The sequence below is a fragment of the Helianthus annuus genome, chromosome 5 (genome assembly GCF_002127325.2).
Source record: "Helianthus annuus cultivar XRQ/B chromosome 5, HanXRQr2.0-SUNRISE, whole genome shotgun sequence".
NCBI lineage: Eukaryota > Viridiplantae > Streptophyta > Magnoliopsida > Asterales > Asteraceae > Helianthus > Helianthus annuus.
Window position 1 is genome coordinate 5,924,243 of NC_035437.2, and position 19,391 is coordinate 5,943,633.

A 19,391-nucleotide genomic window follows, 5' to 3' on the forward strand; every position below is an offset into this window, starting at 1 on the left:
CCGGTAAATACCGGCCGGTTATACCGGTATTACCGTTTTCAAATGTTAATCCGGTACGAAACACCCCGGTAAATAAGTGAAACGGCATAAGGTTTGTACCGGCGGTAAAATCCGGTATACCGGTTTGAAACGTAATACCGGTACCGGCCCAGGGTTATTTTAGTTTGGGTTGTTACTTATTTTTATTATATATGTTACTTATCTTACGCAATTTTTATATATTATGATTATTCGAAACTAAAAGTTCCTATTTAATATTGTATGAAACGAAAATAGTTATCCTCTAGTTGATAAGAATGGCGATAATAGTGAATTTTATCTTTTATGCGAGCGTAAACTTGATGTATTCAACACTCAAATGCCTTAAATTGAATGATTTTCGAATATGTTTTGGATTATTTTTTATTATGGATTTACCTTTGGATCATCTTTTAATATGTAATCATGCATTTTTGGATTAACTTCTGAGTTGATATTGTAATTTATGCAATTATAGAGTTAGCTAGTCAACCCGGTTGAACCGCTCGGTATAACCTAATTCAACTGGTTGAACCATTTTTTAGCCTAATCCGGTTTAATTTATAAACCGATTTTTAAAACATTGAATGAAACAAAGTTATATCGTTTTCTTGGATAAAGCGTCTGTAAAGTTTTGCCACCGACCAACTTCTCTTCTTTGTCCTATTCTATTTTTGTGGCCACCGAAAACTTTAAACCCAATAAAAGCAATTTGTTTTCCCTTTTTAGAGTCCATTTGGTGTATTGTTATTTTATGGGCCTAAGCCTGTTATGGCTCATGTATTTGTTTCTTGGCTTTGTGAAACCAATTGGTGTTTCAACTAGGGACATATGAACTGTGATCCAGTTTATCACATACATCTATACAAGTGTTTGGTGAAATATTTTACTTTATTTTTTCAATTTATTTATATATGTGTTATAAATCGTTTTCTTTTTCAAGCAATCTTGGATGTGAGGTACTGGGTTTAAATTTAATATTTAATTATATTTTTTTTTTGACTTTATTTATATATGTGTTGTAAATCCTTTTCCTTTTTTAGTAGTGATGGATGTGAGGGATAAGGTTTAAATCTTACTTAAGGTACTAGGTTTAAATTTTATAAACTTAGTTGATAATAAAAAATGAAAGTAAAAAATTAAATATTTGCTTCCCTTTTGCTACAGATTTGTTATATGTTGGTAGTATTTACGATAAAATAGATAAAATTAAAAAAAAGGCTAAATAAAACCGATCAAAAGTTATTTGGAAATGTATCTTAATGCTTATTAGTTATAACTTTTTAAGTTGTTCTTATTTTGTACACTGTTTGTACATTTGATGCACGCTTTCGTGCTTTATTTTGTACATTTCCTACGTATGAATCGTATTGCATATAATACATTTTGACTTGACGATATAAATTTAAGTTAGTCGAGTCACATATAATACGTTATCATTATACGGTATAAGATTTACTTTACGTTTTGATCTAATCGTAATACTATATAGGTAACACCGAATTCAATTGAAACGTTTTCATATGGTTATTTAAAAAAAAAATCGAACAAAACGCTCGGACTAATCTGTTCAACATTTGCGATGTACCCGCGTCGCAACGCGCGCGGGACTTATTACTAGTATTTACTAGTAGGGTGCCTGCGCGATACGGCGGGGGCGACACTTTGGATTGCGGCACTCGTGTCTGGTAGTTTTATTATTCGTATAATATTTATGGTAACAATATTGGGGTGGATATATGTCATTAGTGTTACACATATGTAAAGTTTTGTTTTTTATAAAAAGTAATAATCAAAAGACAAAAAAATATTGTTTTTTTATAAAAATTAATAATCAAAGGACAAAAAATAAAAGATAAGTTGTTATAATTGTAAAGTATGTTTATTTTATTGGTTAAATTATAAAGTATAATTTTATTCTTTAAAGTTCATAACTTTTTTTAAATATCCACATAATACTCATCCAATAAACTTTAAGTTTAAAATTTTCATTTTTATAAAAATAAAAAACATTATTTGACTCGTAAGTACGTTTTAGAGCTTTAACTTAAATTGTTAAATTTCGGTTTTTAGCAGATATAAAAAATTTACATTTTATCAAATTTCAAGAACTGTTTTTATAAAAAAAATAGGATGTTAAAAGTTTATATCTTTATTTACTTTATATCATACTAAGTTCACTACTTTTAACTTATAATCCCTAAAAATATGCAACACAATCTACTATATATCTAGTCAAGTTAGTAAAGAATTATTTTGAAACTAACTAATATATTCTAGAACAATATAGTTGAACTTATAATTCCTAAAAATTTGCAACACAATTTAGTATTTATCTAGTAAAGATTGTAAATTTCTGGAGTATTTTATTTATATTACTTGTTACAAAAAATGTTTATAAAATAATTATTTTTTAATAAAAACAAAATGTTTTGTTAATAAATAAAGTAAAAAATTGTTTTACACATGTAAAGTTTCGTTTTTTTCTAAAAGATGATAATCAAATGACAAAAAATAAAAGTTGTTATAATTGTAAAGTAAGTTTATTTTGTTGGTTAAATGTTAAAGTTTATAATTTTATTTTTTAAAGTTCATAACTTTTTTTAAATATCCATATGGTACTCATCCAATAAACTTTAAGTTTAAAATTTTTGGTTTTAAAATAATAAAAAATAGTAGTTGACTCGTAAGTACGTTTTACACCTTTAATTGTTAAATTTCGTTTTTATTTATATATATAAATTATATTTATATAAAATTTGAAAAACAGTTTTTGTAAAAAATAGGATGTTAAAAGTTTATATCTTTATTAACTTTATATCATAGTAAGTTTCTTTTTTTTGTTTAGCTTTAAAGTTTATTACTTTATTTTTTTTAATTAAGATATAAAAATTATTATATTAATATCCAAGAATAACTGCAATATTTTATAATTTCAGCTTGACTATATCTAACTGCAGTATCTGTTTATTGCAACTTTAGGATATTAACTTATATAAATTTAGTTGACTTGTAAATTTAGGATACTAACTTTATTTTGAATTTTATTAATATGGTCAATAACTGCATAATATTAACATCAAAAATAAAGTTCAAATATAAAATAAAATTTATTCATACGTCTAGATCAAACGTAACAGCTGAAAATGAAAAAAAAAACATAAAAACACTTGATAAATTTCATATTAGACTGCATGAAATCTGTTCCGCTTCTGAATTGACACTCGAGGTATTTTTAATCGGGTTTTCTGGTTTGTGCTTGAATCAGCAGTAACTTCTAATTCCTCTTCTCTGTCATTGTCCCCAGAATCGTCTAAATTAATAATCTCACTCCATTTCCATTCAGAGAGCCTCTTGGATCTCTTCCTTTGAGTCTCAAACTTTCGATCCTTAAAAATGACAAAAATTGAATACAAAAGTTAAAAAAAAGATTAACTAAACCTTAAAATTACCTCTCCACTAAATTCACGTTAAAGATTAGCCTTGTATGGACTAACATTGCACTATAAGAAATAATATTAACACTTTTATCACCATCATCTTGCAATAAAACACACATATAATAACATAACGAACATGTTAATATGAAAGATATACGCAAAAATAATAATACTTAAAAACCAGCAAAATCAATACCTTAGAAGCTTGTTCGACAAATGGGTTGTTTAAATTGGCATGTTCATCATGGAACTAAATCTAAAAAATCAAATAAGTTAATATTCACATAAAAGTAAATAAAAGAAAACAATTATTCACTACTGCGATATAACAAAACTGACCTTAGAATTTTAAATCTCGTATGCTTGGTTTTTCGCAATAATTGAATTCGGAACGGAATCCATTTTTTAAATTTGTTTAGCAATAGATATAGGGGTGTCCTACTATGTATTTATAGTAGTAACTATAGAAGTACATTAGGGTTTAATTTTAGATTTGACAATCCTTTATTTAGGAAGTTAGTTGTAGTTAGTTTTAAGTTTTTATAAGATATATCTAAGTACAGATATTAGGCAGTTTTAATAAAATAAAATGTGACACATATTATCTTCATTTTATGTGACTGACGGTACTTTATATTCTTTTTGTTTTTGTTTGCATAGATGGAGCCTATTTTGTAGATTAGGCGCTTTAGATCACAAGTATTAATTACTTGTACATTAAAGCATTATCGACTTGTACCTTTTAATCCGTGCGTCAATATTGAACAAGACAACGACCGAAACGTTGACAAAAATATGTAGGTCGTCATGCTATCTTTGGATTTTTTTAAACAATATAGTTTATAAGATATGTCAAGAATACGTAAAAAAAAATTATAAGTTTGTTGTGCATGGGTGAATTATAGCTAATTATCTATAATTTTGTTAAAACCTTAGGGATTTAAGTGTAATAAGTTTAGGGGGCTAAAAAATAAATAGTGTTTAAAAGACTAAACTACCCTCATTTTAGGGGTCTTTCTATAAATAAAGTGGGGAAAAAGTTCTTATTTTTTGGGTATCTTAAAGTACCTCTCTCTCATGCATTATTATAGTATAGATTTAACTTAAATTGTTAAATTTCGGTTTTTAGCAAATATAAAAAATTTATAATTTTATCAAATTTCAAGAACTGTTTTTATAAAAAAAAAATAGGATGTTAAAAGTTTATATCTTTATTTACTTTATATCATACTAAGTTCAAATTTTTAGTTTCTAACTATTAACTTATAATCCCTAAAAATATGCAACACAATCTGCTATATATCTAGTCAAGTTAGTAAAGAATTATTTTAAAACTAACTAATATATTCTAGAACAATATAGTCGAACTTATAATTCCTAAAAATTTGCAACACAATTTAGTATTTATCTTGTAAAGATTGTAAATTTCTGAAGTATTTTATTTATATTACTTGTTACAAAAAATGTTCATAAAATAATTATTTTTTTATAAAAACAAAATGTTTTGTTAATAAATAAAGTAAAAAATTGTTTTACACATGTAAAGTTTCGTTTTTTTTTCTAAAAGATGATAATCAAATGACAAAAAATAAAAGTTGTTATAATTGTAAAGTAAGTTTATTTTGTTGGTTAAATGTTAAAGTTTATAATTTTATTTTTTAAAGTTCATAACTTTTTTTAAATATCCATATGGTACTCATCCAATAAACTTTAAGTTTAAAATTTTTGGTTTTAAAATAATAAAAAATAGTAGTTGACTCGTAAGTACGTTTGACACCTTTACCTTTAATTGTTAAATTTCGTTTATATATATATATATATATATAAATTATATTTATATAAAATTTTAAAAACAGTTTTTGTAAAAAATAGGATGTTAAAAGTTTATATCTTTATTAACTTTATATCATAGTAAGTTTCTTTTTTTTTAGCTTTAAAGTTTATTACTTTATTATTTTTTAATTAAGATATACAAATTATTAGATTAATATCCAAGAATAACTGCAATATTTTATAATTTCAGCTTGACTATATCTAACTGCAATATCTGTTTATTGCAATTTTAGGATATTAACTTATATAAATTTAGTTGACTTGTAAATTTAGGATACTAACTTTATTTTGAATTTTATTAATATGGTCAATAACTGCATAATATTAACACCAAAAATAAAGTTCAAATATAAAATAAAATTTATTCATACGTCTAGATAAAACGTAACAGCTGAAAATGAAAAAAAAAAAAAACATAAAAACACTTGATAAATTTCATATTAGACTGCATGAAATCTGTTCCGCTTCTGAATTGACACTCGAGGTATTTTTAATCGGGTTTTCTGGTTTGTGCTTGAATCAGCAGTAACTTCTAATTCATATTCTCTGTCATTGTTTTAAAAACCGGTAAATACCGGCCGGTTATACTGGTATTACCGTTTTCAGATGTTAATTCGGTACGAAACATCCTGGTAAATAAGTGAAACGGCATAAGGTTTGTACCGGCGGCAAAATCCGGTATACCGGTTTGAAACGTAATACCGGTAGCGGCCCAGGGTTATTTTAGTTTGGGTTGTTACTTATTTTTATTATATATGTTACTTATCTTACACAATTTTTATATATTATGATTATTCGAAACTAAAAGTTCGTATTTAATATTGTATGAAACGAAAATAGTTATCCTCTAGTTGATAAGGATGGCGATAATAGTGAATTTTATCTTTTATGCGAGCGTAAACTTGATGTATTCAACACTCAAATGCCTTAAATTGAATGATTTTCGAATATGTTTTGGATTATTTTTTATTATGGATTTACCTTTGGATTATCTTTTAATATGTAATCATGCATTTTTGGATTAACTTCTGAGTTGATATTGTAATATGCAATTATAGAGTTAGCTAGTCAACCCGGTTGAACCGCTCGATATAACCTGATTCAACTGGTTGAACCATTTTTTAGCCTAATCCGGTTTAATTTATAAACCGATTTTTAAAACATTGAATGAAACAAAGTTATATCGTTTTCTTGGATAAAGCGTCTCGTTTTCTTGGATAAAGCGTCTGTAAAGTTTTGCCACCGACCAACTTCTCTTCTTTGTCCTATTCTATTTTTGTGGCCACCGACAACTTTAAACCCAATAAAAACAATTTGTTTTCCCTTTTTAGAGTCCATTTGGTGTATTGCTATTTTATGGGCCTCTTATGCTACACGGTATGGGGGTCGGTCTCGGCCCGTCGCGGGTCGGCGACGGTCCAAACATCGTGCCGCCCCCTACCGTCCCCGTCCTCTCCGTCCCAAATTAGCCGTTTGCGACGATGCAAATGAGGTGGGTCCCCCACCTCTTGACCGTTAGAAATAAAAAAAAAAAAAAAGATTTTTTCAAACGGCTATATTCAAATAAAACCCCCATTTCACTTCCATTTTTATAAATACTCACATCTTTAACCCCTATTTTCACAACTTTTCACCCACTACCACCCCATCTCTCTCACATTTTATAAACCACTCTTCCCTTTTTATAAAAAATCATCATATTTTGTACCATTTTTTACCCGCTACCATCCCATCTCTCGCTAAAAAATTATCATGGCTTCACCCGTTTCTTCCATTTATTCAATTTCTTCTATGGTCCATGTATTTGTTTCTTGGCTTTGTGAAACCAATTGGTGTTTCAACTAGGGACATATGAACTGTGATCCAGTTTATCACATACAAGTGTTAGGTGAAATATTTTACTTTATTTTTTCAATTTATTTATATATGTGTTATAAATCGTTTTCTTTTTCAAGCAATCTTGGAAGGGATGTACTGGGTTTAAAATTAATATTTAATTTTATTTTTTTGACTTTATTTATATATGTGTTGTAAATCCTTTTCCTTTTTTAGTAGTGATGGATGTGAGGGACAAGGTTTAAATCTTACTTAAGGTACTAGGTTTAAATTTTATAAACTTAGTTGATAATAAAAAAATGAAAGTAAAAAAATTAAATATTTGCTTCCCTTTTGCTACATATTTGTTATATGTTGGTAGTATTTACGAGTAAAATAGATAAAATAAAAAAAGGCTAAATAAAACCGATCAAAAGTCATTTGGAAATGTATCTTAATGCTTATTAGTTATAACTTTTTAAGTTGTTCTTATTTTGTACACTGTTTGTACATTTGATGCACGCTTTCGTGCTTTATTTTGTACATTTCCTACGTATGAATCGTATTGCATATAATACATTTTGACTTGACGATATAAATTTAAGTTAGTCGAGTCACATATAATACGTTATCATCATACGGTATAAGATTTACTTTACGTTTTGATCTAACCGTAATACTATATAGGTAACACCGAATTCAATTGAAACGTTTTCATATGGTTATTTAAAAAAAACCCGAACAAAACGCTCGGACTAATCTGTTCAACATTTGCGATGTACCCGCGCCGCAACACGCGCAGGACTTATTACTAGTATTTACTAGTAGGGTGCCCGCGCGATGCGGCGGGGGCGACACTTTGGATTGCGGCACTCGTTTCCGGTAGTTTTATTATTCGTATAATATTTATGGTAACAATATTGGGGTGGATATATGTCATTAGTGTTACACATATGTAAAGTTTTGTTTTTTATAAAAAGTAATAATCAAAAGACAAAAAAATATTGTTTTTTATAAAAATTAATAATCAAAGGACAAAAAATAAAAGATAAGTTGTTATAATTGTAAAATATGTTTATTTTATTGGTTAAATTATAAAGTATAATTTTATTCTTTAAAGTTCATAACTTTTTTTAAATATACACATAATACTCATCCAATAAACTTTAAGTTTAAAATTTTCATTTTTATAAAAACAAAAAACAGTATTTGACTCGTAAGTACGTTTTAGAGCTTTAACTTAAATTGTTAAATTTTGGTTTTTAGCAGATATAAAAAAATTATATTTTTATCAAATTTCAAGAACTGTTTTTATAAAAAAAATAGGATGTTAAAAGTTTATATTTTTATTTACTTTATATCATACTAAGTTCAAATTTTTAGTTTCTAACTAACCTTATCTATATGAGTCTACTTTTAACTTATAATCCCTAAAAATATGCAACACAATCTACTATATATCTAGTCAAGTTAGTAAAGAAGTATTTTGAAACCAACTAATATATTCTAGAACAATATAGTTGAACTTATAATTCCTAAAAATTTGCAACACAATTTAGTATTTATCTAGTAAAGATTGTAAATTTCTGGAGTATTTTATTTATATTACTTGTTACAAAAAATGTTTATAAAATAATTATTTTTTTTATAAAAACAAAATGTTTTGTTAATAAATAAAGTAAAAAATTGTTTTACACATGTAAAGTTTCGTTTTTTTTCTAAAAGATGATAATCAAATGACAAAAAATAAAAGTTGTTATAATTGTAAAGTAAGTTTATTTTGTTGGTTAAATGTTAAAGTTTATAATTTTATTTTTTAAAGTTCATAACTTTTTTTAAATATCCATATGGTACTCATCCAATAAACTTTAAGTTTAAAATTTTTGGTGTTGGGATTGAACCCTATCAGAGGAACAGATAATTAAAGCCAAAACTGGATCAGAACAGTAAATTCTGAATAAGCAGATGCTGATATACAAATCTCTCCCCCTTGAAAGTGATTACAACTACTGATGACCTCCTATCTGCTGATCTTGCTAAACTGCTGACCCATAACTGCTGCTCAACTAAAGATCTGATGGAAGACTAAAGTCCTGCTGATTCAATCTACTGCCTTGAGTCAAGCACTGCTGATCCGGACAAGTGCTGCTGGGTTCACAGCAGTAGAAGGTTGCAGCAGCTGTTCTAAAGTCTGTTTTGTAATAGAATGTATTAGCATTAGTTAACACAAGCAGTGTCTGTATAGATCAGAGGTTAGAGTTTGTTAGGAGGTTAGATGTCACTTTCATTGGTGACGTCAGCAAAGATGCTCAGTAGTTTGCAAGTGCCTATAAATAGTTCAGTACTTTGTACTGTTCTATTAGCTCTTTACATCATTCGTCTTCTTTGCACGAACAAATTACTGAGCTCGGGCTGAGGGGGAGTTTGCATTCATACATCTATCTTTGTAATCGTTGTTGAAATTAAATTCAATCATTCGGTTCATTGTGTAAAAGATGTTTGATCAAAGTATTACTCTCATTTGATTGTATGCAAAGTTTGTTACCATTTTAATTCCGCTGCACAACTCATCCATTTTCATCTTAACATCAAACACAAAATACAATCTGTTGGTGCAGTCATCTGTCGTCTTCGTCTTATGTCGAGTCTCGGGTTCGTCGGAGATCAAATTGGACAAGAAATCAAGGTTTTTGATGTCTGGCCGTTTGAAGTAAGCTGGCCGTTTGAACGAATGTGTCCGTTTGAGTTCTGTCCATTTGAATGTCATTCGTTTGAAGGTTTGCTGACCGTTTGAGCATGTTCAAACGGTCAGGCTATTAGTATATATAGGGTTCAAACGGTTTCATTTGTAACAATCTGATTTTCCGACGGCGAAGCCCTGTCAAAGTGTATATGTACTGAAAACTGTTAAAGATCAATAAAACAAAGAATTAATAGTGAATACAAGCTGAACGAAGACCAAATCAATGTATTCCGCCTCTGATTCGGTCTGAGCACTCTTCTGATTGGCTTAACAGGTCGATTCACGATCCTACAATTGGTATCAGAGCATAGGAGGAAGAGTTCTTACCGTTTAGCTCGTTTTTCGCTCAAATTCTGATTTCTACACCTTCTTTCATCAGTTCAGAAAGTTTTACCGGACAAAATTGGAACAAAAGTTCACAGACTGTGTGTTTTTGAACATAGACAAAGCCTTGAAAGTTTCAGATCAAAACTCGAAGTGAAAATGGTGAAAATTGACTGAAAACTGGTGACCGTTTGAACGAACAGGACCTTCCGTTTGAAAAAACATCAATCGTTTGAGTGATCGTTTGAAAAGGATACCTGACCATTTGAAATTTGGGTCCCATCGTTTGAAAGTGTTGACCAACCGTTTGAAACAGGTTCTATCGTTTGAAAACACATGACCGTTTGAACTGGTCGTTTGAAATCAGGTTCCATCGTTTGAAAGCAGTCCAGTCGTTTGAAATTAACCCTATCCGTTTGAACTTTCTTGACCGTTTGAACCAACTTCCGTTTGAACAAGATCATTACCGTTTGAAACTGTTTAGTTTGAAAAGAGGATATTGTTTGAACTTGGAATTTCGTTTGAACAGATTGTGTTGGAAAAATAGCAATGGTATTTGATGAACAGGAAAACTATTATTTTGAGAGATTTAATGAATGGTATCAAGGTTTTATGGATGACAGTTATAGAAATGTGAAAAAGGATGGATGGGTCAAAAGATTTAAATATTTTGTGAGTTTGCAGAATGAAACTTTGGAAGCGTTAGAAAAACGATATGGAGTCTTACTTGAATACTTGAAAAAACATGAGATATTTCTATCAGATGGTGAAAAGATAGAGAAGTTTGCAGATGCATTACCTGTTGAATGGAGTGAATGTTTGGAAAATTTAAGAAAAGATTCAAATTTTTCAAAATTACATCTAAGCAAATTCATCAGCAAACTTAAATCTCATGAAGTTGAAAGTACAAAGAAAAGAAAAGATATGATTAAAGTGTTGGAAAATCATTTGATGGGTCTCGGTTTAGATATGATTGAAGAAGTGAACAAAAAGATCATTGAATGTGTCAGGGCAAAATATGTTATGAAATACGACATCAAAAGAGGTTGTTATATTGATAATAATGGAAATCCTCTTGATTTCGTTAAAATGTTTTGTGCAGGTACATTCAAAGCAAAGGAAGAAGGAGCTTCAAAAGCTGAAGAATTTGTGAAGAATGAAACAGTGTGCTTTAAATGTGACAACTTCAAGACTGTCAATGACAAACTTGTGAAAGATGCGGAAAGTTTGGAATTGGAGATCAAGAAGTTGAGAGATAAGAAACAAGCTGATGATCAGCAGATTCTTATGTTTCGTGAAAATTGTGAGAAATTAAAAGCTGAAAATGACAAACTGTTGGATGGGTTGAACAGTTTGACATTTGAAAACAAAGGTTTGAAAGAAAATGTTAAGGTTTTTGAAACCAAACAGAAATCATCAGAAAATGACGATTTCTGGATAAAACTTGAGAACAAAAATCTGAAAGCTAATGAGACAAAATTTCAAGAACAGTTAAAAGTTTTGGAAAATGAAAAATCTGTTCTTGAAAACATGAAGATTGAGAATGAAAAAGCAATCAAGTCTCATCTTGAACGAATTTCTCAGCTTGAAAAAGAAGCTGAGAATTCAAGAATCAAGATTGATGAACTTGAAAAGAAGTTGAAAGGTTTTGTGATGTCATCTGACACGTTGAATTTTCCTTGTCCAAAACCGATCAATTCTGTTCCAATAAGTGACGATGTCACAAACTTTGACAATGTCAAAGTTGAAGATTGCGATGAAAAATCTAATGATGAAAATGAAAAATTAGAAAAACAAAAATTGTTTTTAAATTTGAAAGAAAAATTTCAGAAAATTGTTCTACAATCGACTGAAAATGGAGAATGCTCTAAGTAAAAACCTTTGAAGAAGAAAGTGGAACAGAAACAAAAAATTAAAAATGAGAAAAATTTTCAAAAACATAATAAAAGTTCATCAGATCGATCATCCAATCGTAATGAAAAATTACAAAAAGTAAAAAATGAAAACTCAAAAATTGTTGGTAATAAGTGGTGCAGGTCGGACCACAGTGCTCAAAAGCCAAATCCAGCAAACTTGAGGAAAGAATATCACCAAGCCAGACAATGCTATGATCTGAGCATTTGGTGTGAAGGTGGTATACGGTATGATAACAGAGTGTGTTACCGATGCGGCTATCAAGGACACATTGCTGTTAACTGCCGGAATTGGAGTTATGAGACCAGAAGATGCTATAATTGCCAAATCAAAGGTCACATTGCCAGAGAATGCCCAAGGAAATCGAATGACAGATTGAGGGTTAATTCTCAGAGATTGGCAAGAATTCCAGTCAAGGTTAAGCCCAAAGAACTGAAAGTTCAAGAACCAAAAGTTCAAAAACCAAAAGTTCAAGAACAAAAAGTTCAAGAGACGAAAGTGAAGCTTTCACAGGGGCAGAAAGACCGACTGAGGAAGAAGAGAAAGAAAGCTCGAGAGTATTTGGAGAAGATATTGTCCTCGGGTTCATCCGTTGGAAAGAATAAGAGTTCTGATGAATCAACTTTCTCGGCTGCAAAATTAAGCAAGATGTGTTCATCAGATACAAATTTGAGGACGAAAGAGGATAAGAGGAAGAAGAAAATGGTCGGCGATGAATCTGACAGGTCAAAGTCAGACAAGCCACCTGCAGGCAATGATTCTGGTTCGTCAAAGCCAGAGGAGCCATTGGTTGAGGTAAAAAAGGAGAGTTCAGATTTAACAATGGATGATGCAAATTTTCCACCATTGTTGAATAAGAATTCGAAATCACCCAAGGACCGTCAGGCTTGGGTGAATCTGTTTAAATGAAAAACCTGACTTGCCGGAGTTCCCAGGTTGGTAAGCGTGGAACATGAATCGGCATATTTCTTGAGAAATTTCACTTTGGTGATTTTTCGTTTTACATGTGGTAAATCAGGGACATTAAGTTGTACTTGATTTTCTACAAGTATCATGTTGTTTTTTTAAACTGATAGCGTCAAATCTATTATGAGTTTGATGAAAATATGATGATGAAGATAACCCCGAACCTACAAATGGTTGTTACACAAACTAATTCTTCCGGAAAAACCATTTTGATTGAAACAAACTTAAGTGTTTTGAAATCTAAATGGGAAAATAGTTTGTTGTGAGGGGGAGTTCTGATTGTTTTTGCATGAGATTGGTGATTTGAGGTAATTCACATAATGTTGTCAAATTTCTTGTATAGTTTGTTTTCAATTTTTCCTCAGAAAATCAAAATTGAAACATATTTTGATTTTAGGGGGAGTAATAAAATTTTGAAAAATTTAAAAAAATTGAAAAATGAAAATGAGTTTTTGTTGCTATAAGAGGAGATGATAGTACATCGGAGGACTATCACAACATGCTAGAGATTTGTAAAGTCAAAAATGTTTTTAAACAAGTCTTACTAATGATGTGTCAGTAGACTTCACACAGTTAGTAAATTGTATTCGAGATATAAACCTAAATTCAAACTTGCTTAGTTTGTGGGGAACACTACTTGGATATATAGGTAACCCCTCGTTTGAAAGGTTTCTTATTCTGATATACTAGGTTTTTCTACTCAATGATGTCTGGGGAATTATTCCGGGACTTCTGCTGAATGGAAGTTCTGACCTAGTCCTTGGCTAATACTTTCCGCAAAATGCTTGAAAAATAGCATAAAGCCCTCAGCTGATTAGACAATAAAATTGATAATCATCTGTTGTAGCTGAAAAGATCCTCTAAAGGGGACACACTGCTAAGTCGAAACTGATATCTCTCTGCTGAACGGAAGTTCTGACCTGAGATCCCTCAGTTCTCGCATTTTTTCCCCTAATTTATGTACAGATATCATTGTAGAATTCATACCTGTAAGACTGAATATTGGGATTCTGGATACGGGAGTATATTCAAGAGGTGGGATACATGAATCGAACTAAGTTCATAAAACACTTAAATAGTATCCTGAATAGATTGAAAATTGTATGAAAATTTAAGAGGACAACTATATCGTCAATCTACGTGAATCATTTAGAGCTTAAAATGATTAAAAGCTTAACGGTGCATGTGATGTGTCTAAAAACTGATATGATCCTCTTTCGCAAACTCACAAAAATATGTTTGTACATATTTCTTTTCTGCATTTAAGTTTTGCATTTATGTTTCATATTTTGAAAATCCAAAAAGATTTTCGACAACTGAGTGTGAATAGCTGATTTTCAACATTTCAAGTGCTAAACATGTTAAACTTGTGGTTTGGGAGAGAGTGAATGAAAATATGAAGATTTTGGAATGTCATAATGGTTCATTAACTTGAAGTTTAAAGTTGAATGTTAACCTACAGTGTGATCTTCATAGTTTTTCTTAAATGTAAAATCTGAAATTGTTCTTTTTAGTATTTGAGTTTCTGTGTAGGTGTTTGAGCTAAACAGAGAAAAAGCCAGGAGTTGATTTCAATGGTGATAACGATTTCTAGACGGCGATCCCAGCAGGATAATAGGGGGAGTCTGATGAAAGTTATAGCCAGAGAAAGATCCAGGCACATGATTCCAGGAGGAAATTCCTGAAGATGACATGATTCCAGGTGAAATTCCTGAAGAAGACTGATTAAGACTGAAGTTTATGAAGACTCGACCTTTAAGATTCGTCAACATCTGAGGGGGAGTCTGTTGGTGCAGTCATCTATCGTCTTCGTCTTATGTCGAGTCTCGGGTTCGTTGGAGATCAAATTGGACAAGAAATCAAGGTTTTTGATGTCTGGCCATTTGAAGTAAGCTGGCCGTTTGAACGAATGTGTCCATTTGAGTTCTGTCCGTTTGAATGTCATTCGTTTGAAGGTTTGCTGACCGTTTGAGCATGTTCAAACGGTCAGGCTATTAGTATATATAGGGTTCAAACGGTTTCATTTGTAACAATCTGATTTTCCGACGGCGAAGCCCTGTCAAAGTGTATATGTACTGAAAACTGTTAAAGATCAATAAAACAAAGAATTAATAGTGAATACAAGCTGAACGAAGACCAAATCAATGTATTCCACCTCTGATTCGGTCTGAGCACTCTTCTGATTGACTCAACAGGTCGATTCACGATCCTACACAATCAAAAAGAAACTCAGATCCAACAATTGGTATCAGAGCTTGGACAGTCAAATTTGATTTAACAATCATTTTGACGTAAATAGTTCAGCTCAAAACAGTTGATACTGATCGTTTGTTCGTCGTTGAAAAACAGAGTAAGGATTAATCACCACTAAAGTTGATTTCTCAGTACCTGTAAAACAACAAGAATGACGTCACAATCTCAGGACGATAAAAACAACATTGGTTCTCTCTTTAAACCACCTATGTTAAAAAGAAATGAGTACAACATCTGGCAGAGGAGGATGGGTCACATCCTCGCTCAACAAAGCACAGGTTGTTGGAAGTCTGTCATCTTTGGTCCTCATGTTCCTACAGTGCCAAGCGCTGAAGATGCTAAAAAACAAGTTCCAAAACCTGTTGAAAATTATACTGAAACGGATTATCAAAAGTTTGAACTAGATGCTAAAGCATTTAGTATCATAGCATCAGCCTTGCCCAACGAAATGTATGCTGGATTGTTACATTGTGACAATGCCAAAGAGTTGTGGGACGCGCTTAAGGAACAGTTTGGAGGTATCGAAGAGGTCATAGAAAACAATAGGGAAATCCTGAACCAACAGTATGAAACATTTTGTCATGTTAAAGGTGAATCACTGACGCAACAATTTGAGCGGTTCAGTTGTCTCATCAGTGAACTGAGGCTTGTTAAAACCACTTTTACAAACTCAACTCAAAACAGCAGGTTCGTCAGGTCACTGCCAGATAAATGGGACACAATAGCGTTTATCACCCGAAATTCACCTGAGTTAAGGATCTGACCTTGACCCAACTCCATGGTCGACTCCTGACCTACGAAAGGGAGTTGAACCAGAAAAGGAAGTTACAAGAGTCAGGGAAAACCGTTGATGATTATTCATTCGGTAACACTGCTCTTCTGGGTCAAGAAGAATCTGGTGGTAGTGGTAAGGATCAGGGTTATGATCACTTCATTGACATAACTGCTGGTGCAAATTTTAACAACCCTGATCCTCACTCTACAGGTTATGCATTCACTGCAAATGAAAACCAGATGTCAGACAATTTAAGCTTTGAACTAAATGATTTACAGCATTTTGACCCCACTGATCTAGAGGAAATGGATATCTTGCATCAACTGGCCTTGCTAAGTGTTAGAACTAGCAAGTTTTCTAAAAGAACAGGGCGAAAATTCCCAGGGTTGCATGGGAATCTAAGGGTTGGGTTGGATAAATCGAAAATCAAGTGCTATAAGTGTAACAGGTTAGGACATTTTGCTAGAGAGTGTAGGAGTCAAACAACTGGTCCCATAATCACTCACCCTAGTTCAAATCCTAGACCTCAAAATCAAAACACTGTGCACTATGCCCAATATGCCCCAGCAGCACATGTGAACACTGCTCACTATGCTGTTGCTCCTGTGCCAGTGCATTATATCCAAACAGCTGCTCCACAGATTCAATATGTCAAACCCCTGCTCCCCAGGCACAAGTGCAACCTGCACCACAAACCACTGCTCCAGTAGCAACACAACCAGATCAACAAAGTTTCTTTACTCAAGAGTTTGTTGACTGGAGCAGTATGCCTGAAGACCTCAGTGATGAAAACTTTGCACTCTATGCTTCTAATGTTTCTTCTCATGATGAATTTTGTTTGATGGCATTAGAGTCAATACAGGAGGGTGTTGAATCTGAAGAGAAACAGCTGGTCTCTGAAACAGTGGCTGAGGTGATTGAAGCAGTGGTTACTGCTGTGGCTAATGAAGTACTGTTGGAAGAAAGTTCAGGTACCCTGATTGAACCACTGACAGATCTATGGTCTGAAGAAGACAAGAAAGAAGAAAAGGCAGGTGAAAAAGAAGAGAGAGCTGGTGATGAAGAGAATACTTAGTGTGATTGTGCAATGATGGCTGCTGCCAAGGTATCACCTCAAGTTCTAGAAAAACTATGTTCTGACAATTGCATTATTGCTTTTGCTAACATCAAAGAGGTGAATGAAAACCTTAGGAACAAAATCTTAACTGATGAAGTCAAATTTGAAAGATCTTTAAAAGAACTTAAAAACAAATTGGCTGAAAAAGAGAAAGAGATTAGCAGCATGAAAGAAGAGCAAAGCATAACCAAAATCCAACTCCAAACTATGGTAGAAAAATATCAAGTTTGCAAAAAGGAGTTAGAATCCACCCAGATCACATGTGAGAAATGGGTGGAATCATGCAAAGGGTATGAGGTTATGCTTGAGAAACAGATAAAAAGCAATGTGAAATTTGGGGTTGGTTATAGAAAACATGATGATGAAAACACTGCTTTTGAAAAATCTGTTTCAACCACTGATGTAACTGATGTGTGTAAAATGCAACATATAAAACACATCATTTAAGGCATAAAACTAACCCTTTTTAAGTACTAATGTTGGAAAAAGAGTGTTTTTGTCTTCCTTTTGTATTTTCAGGATGAAATGAGCTCAAAATCACAAAAGAAGCAAAAAGACCACTAATTCTACCATAAATACAAGAAAAGGAACAAAAGTAAACTGCCCGGACCCTCAACGGCACCTCCCAAGACAAAGAGAAGAGAACAGAGCCTGAACACGCCCCGTGTCCAGTGAACACGGGGGCGTGCCCAGAAAGCAGCAGAAAAGACAAACCAGTAGAAGCTTCCATTGCTCACCACGGGGCCGTGCCCAGCGGACACGGGGGCGTGTTGAAAGTACAGCAGGCGCATTAATTGTAATTCGCAATTACAATTAATGAAGAGAGAGAATGTCAGACGGGCACGGGGCCGTGTTCAGCGAACACGGGGCCGTGCCCAGCGTTCTGTTCAACCTATAAATAGAGGAGCTTGGCTTCATTCTCTCTCATCCCTTGGCACACCACCTCTCTCACACTTCATCCACCACCCACCACCACCATAACACCATCATCCACCACCATCATCCATTGTCCATCATAGAGTGTGTGAGTCGTCTCGGGATCCAAGATTGATCGTAAGAGTTCTTGACAATCAAGGCCATGTTTGCCTAAGTCTCTTACATCACTTGGTGAAGACAAGTGTTTAGTATAATACTTTTTATTTTTAATCTTTTGCACTTTTTATTTGGTTTTGTATTAATGACTTTAATAACTAGTTACTTATGTTGAAGGTGATCTTTCCTTATCGTTTGTCCGTGGTGTCTTGGCATTATTTTACTGTCTATATAAAATAAAAGATTTTCACCATTCATATCTCCACGGTCTATATGGAGGTATGTTGGCTACCTGGTCGGGGGTTAAGGGAACGGTTTGGTAAAGGTCTTGCCCTTGTTCAGCGTTTAGAGGTCCTGCTTGGGACCTGGGTCAAATTTAGTAGGATCTCCTTCAATGCCCATAGGTATTGGATGGCGGGGATCCAAACTCTTTGACCCCCTCATAAGCTAACTACTATTAATACTATAACCCGGCTATTTAGGACTGTATCCCTGCTGACTCAGACTACTTAGCCGAGGGTAACGTCACCGCCAAAAGCGGGGCCTACCATAATTTGCATTAATAACTTAATTCATTATCTTTCAATAATCCAACCCTTTAGGATTGTATCCTTGCTGACTCAAACTACTGGGTTGAGGGTAACGTCACCTCCGAAAAAGGGGCCTACTACAATAACTAAGATAATCTCTTAAACAAGTGCAAAAGTGCGAAAATAATCAAAGGTTATACTAATACACTTGTCGGATCCAAGTGATTCATCTTGTCTATCTGTTTTTATTTTATTTTATTTTTCAGCATTTAGTTAGTTTTTATTTTTCTTAGTTTAAAACATTTTTCTAACTTTTTGATTTGATTAGACGTTGAGGATAAACCGGTATTAAAAGCTCTTGTGTCCTTGGACGACCTCGGTATCTTACCAACACTATACTACGTCCACGATGGGTGCACTTGCCCATATGTGTGTTTAGTGTTAGTAAATATCGTGTTTTATAAATTTAAAACTTGGCTAAAAGTGTAAAAAGGGCTTAAAAATATATCTAAAATTATATTACACTACACGCACATCAAGTTTTTTGGCGCCGCTGCCGGGGACACAAGGATTTTAAGAAAGTTAGGAATCAACGGCCTAATCATCTTTTTATTTTTCTTTAATTTTTAGG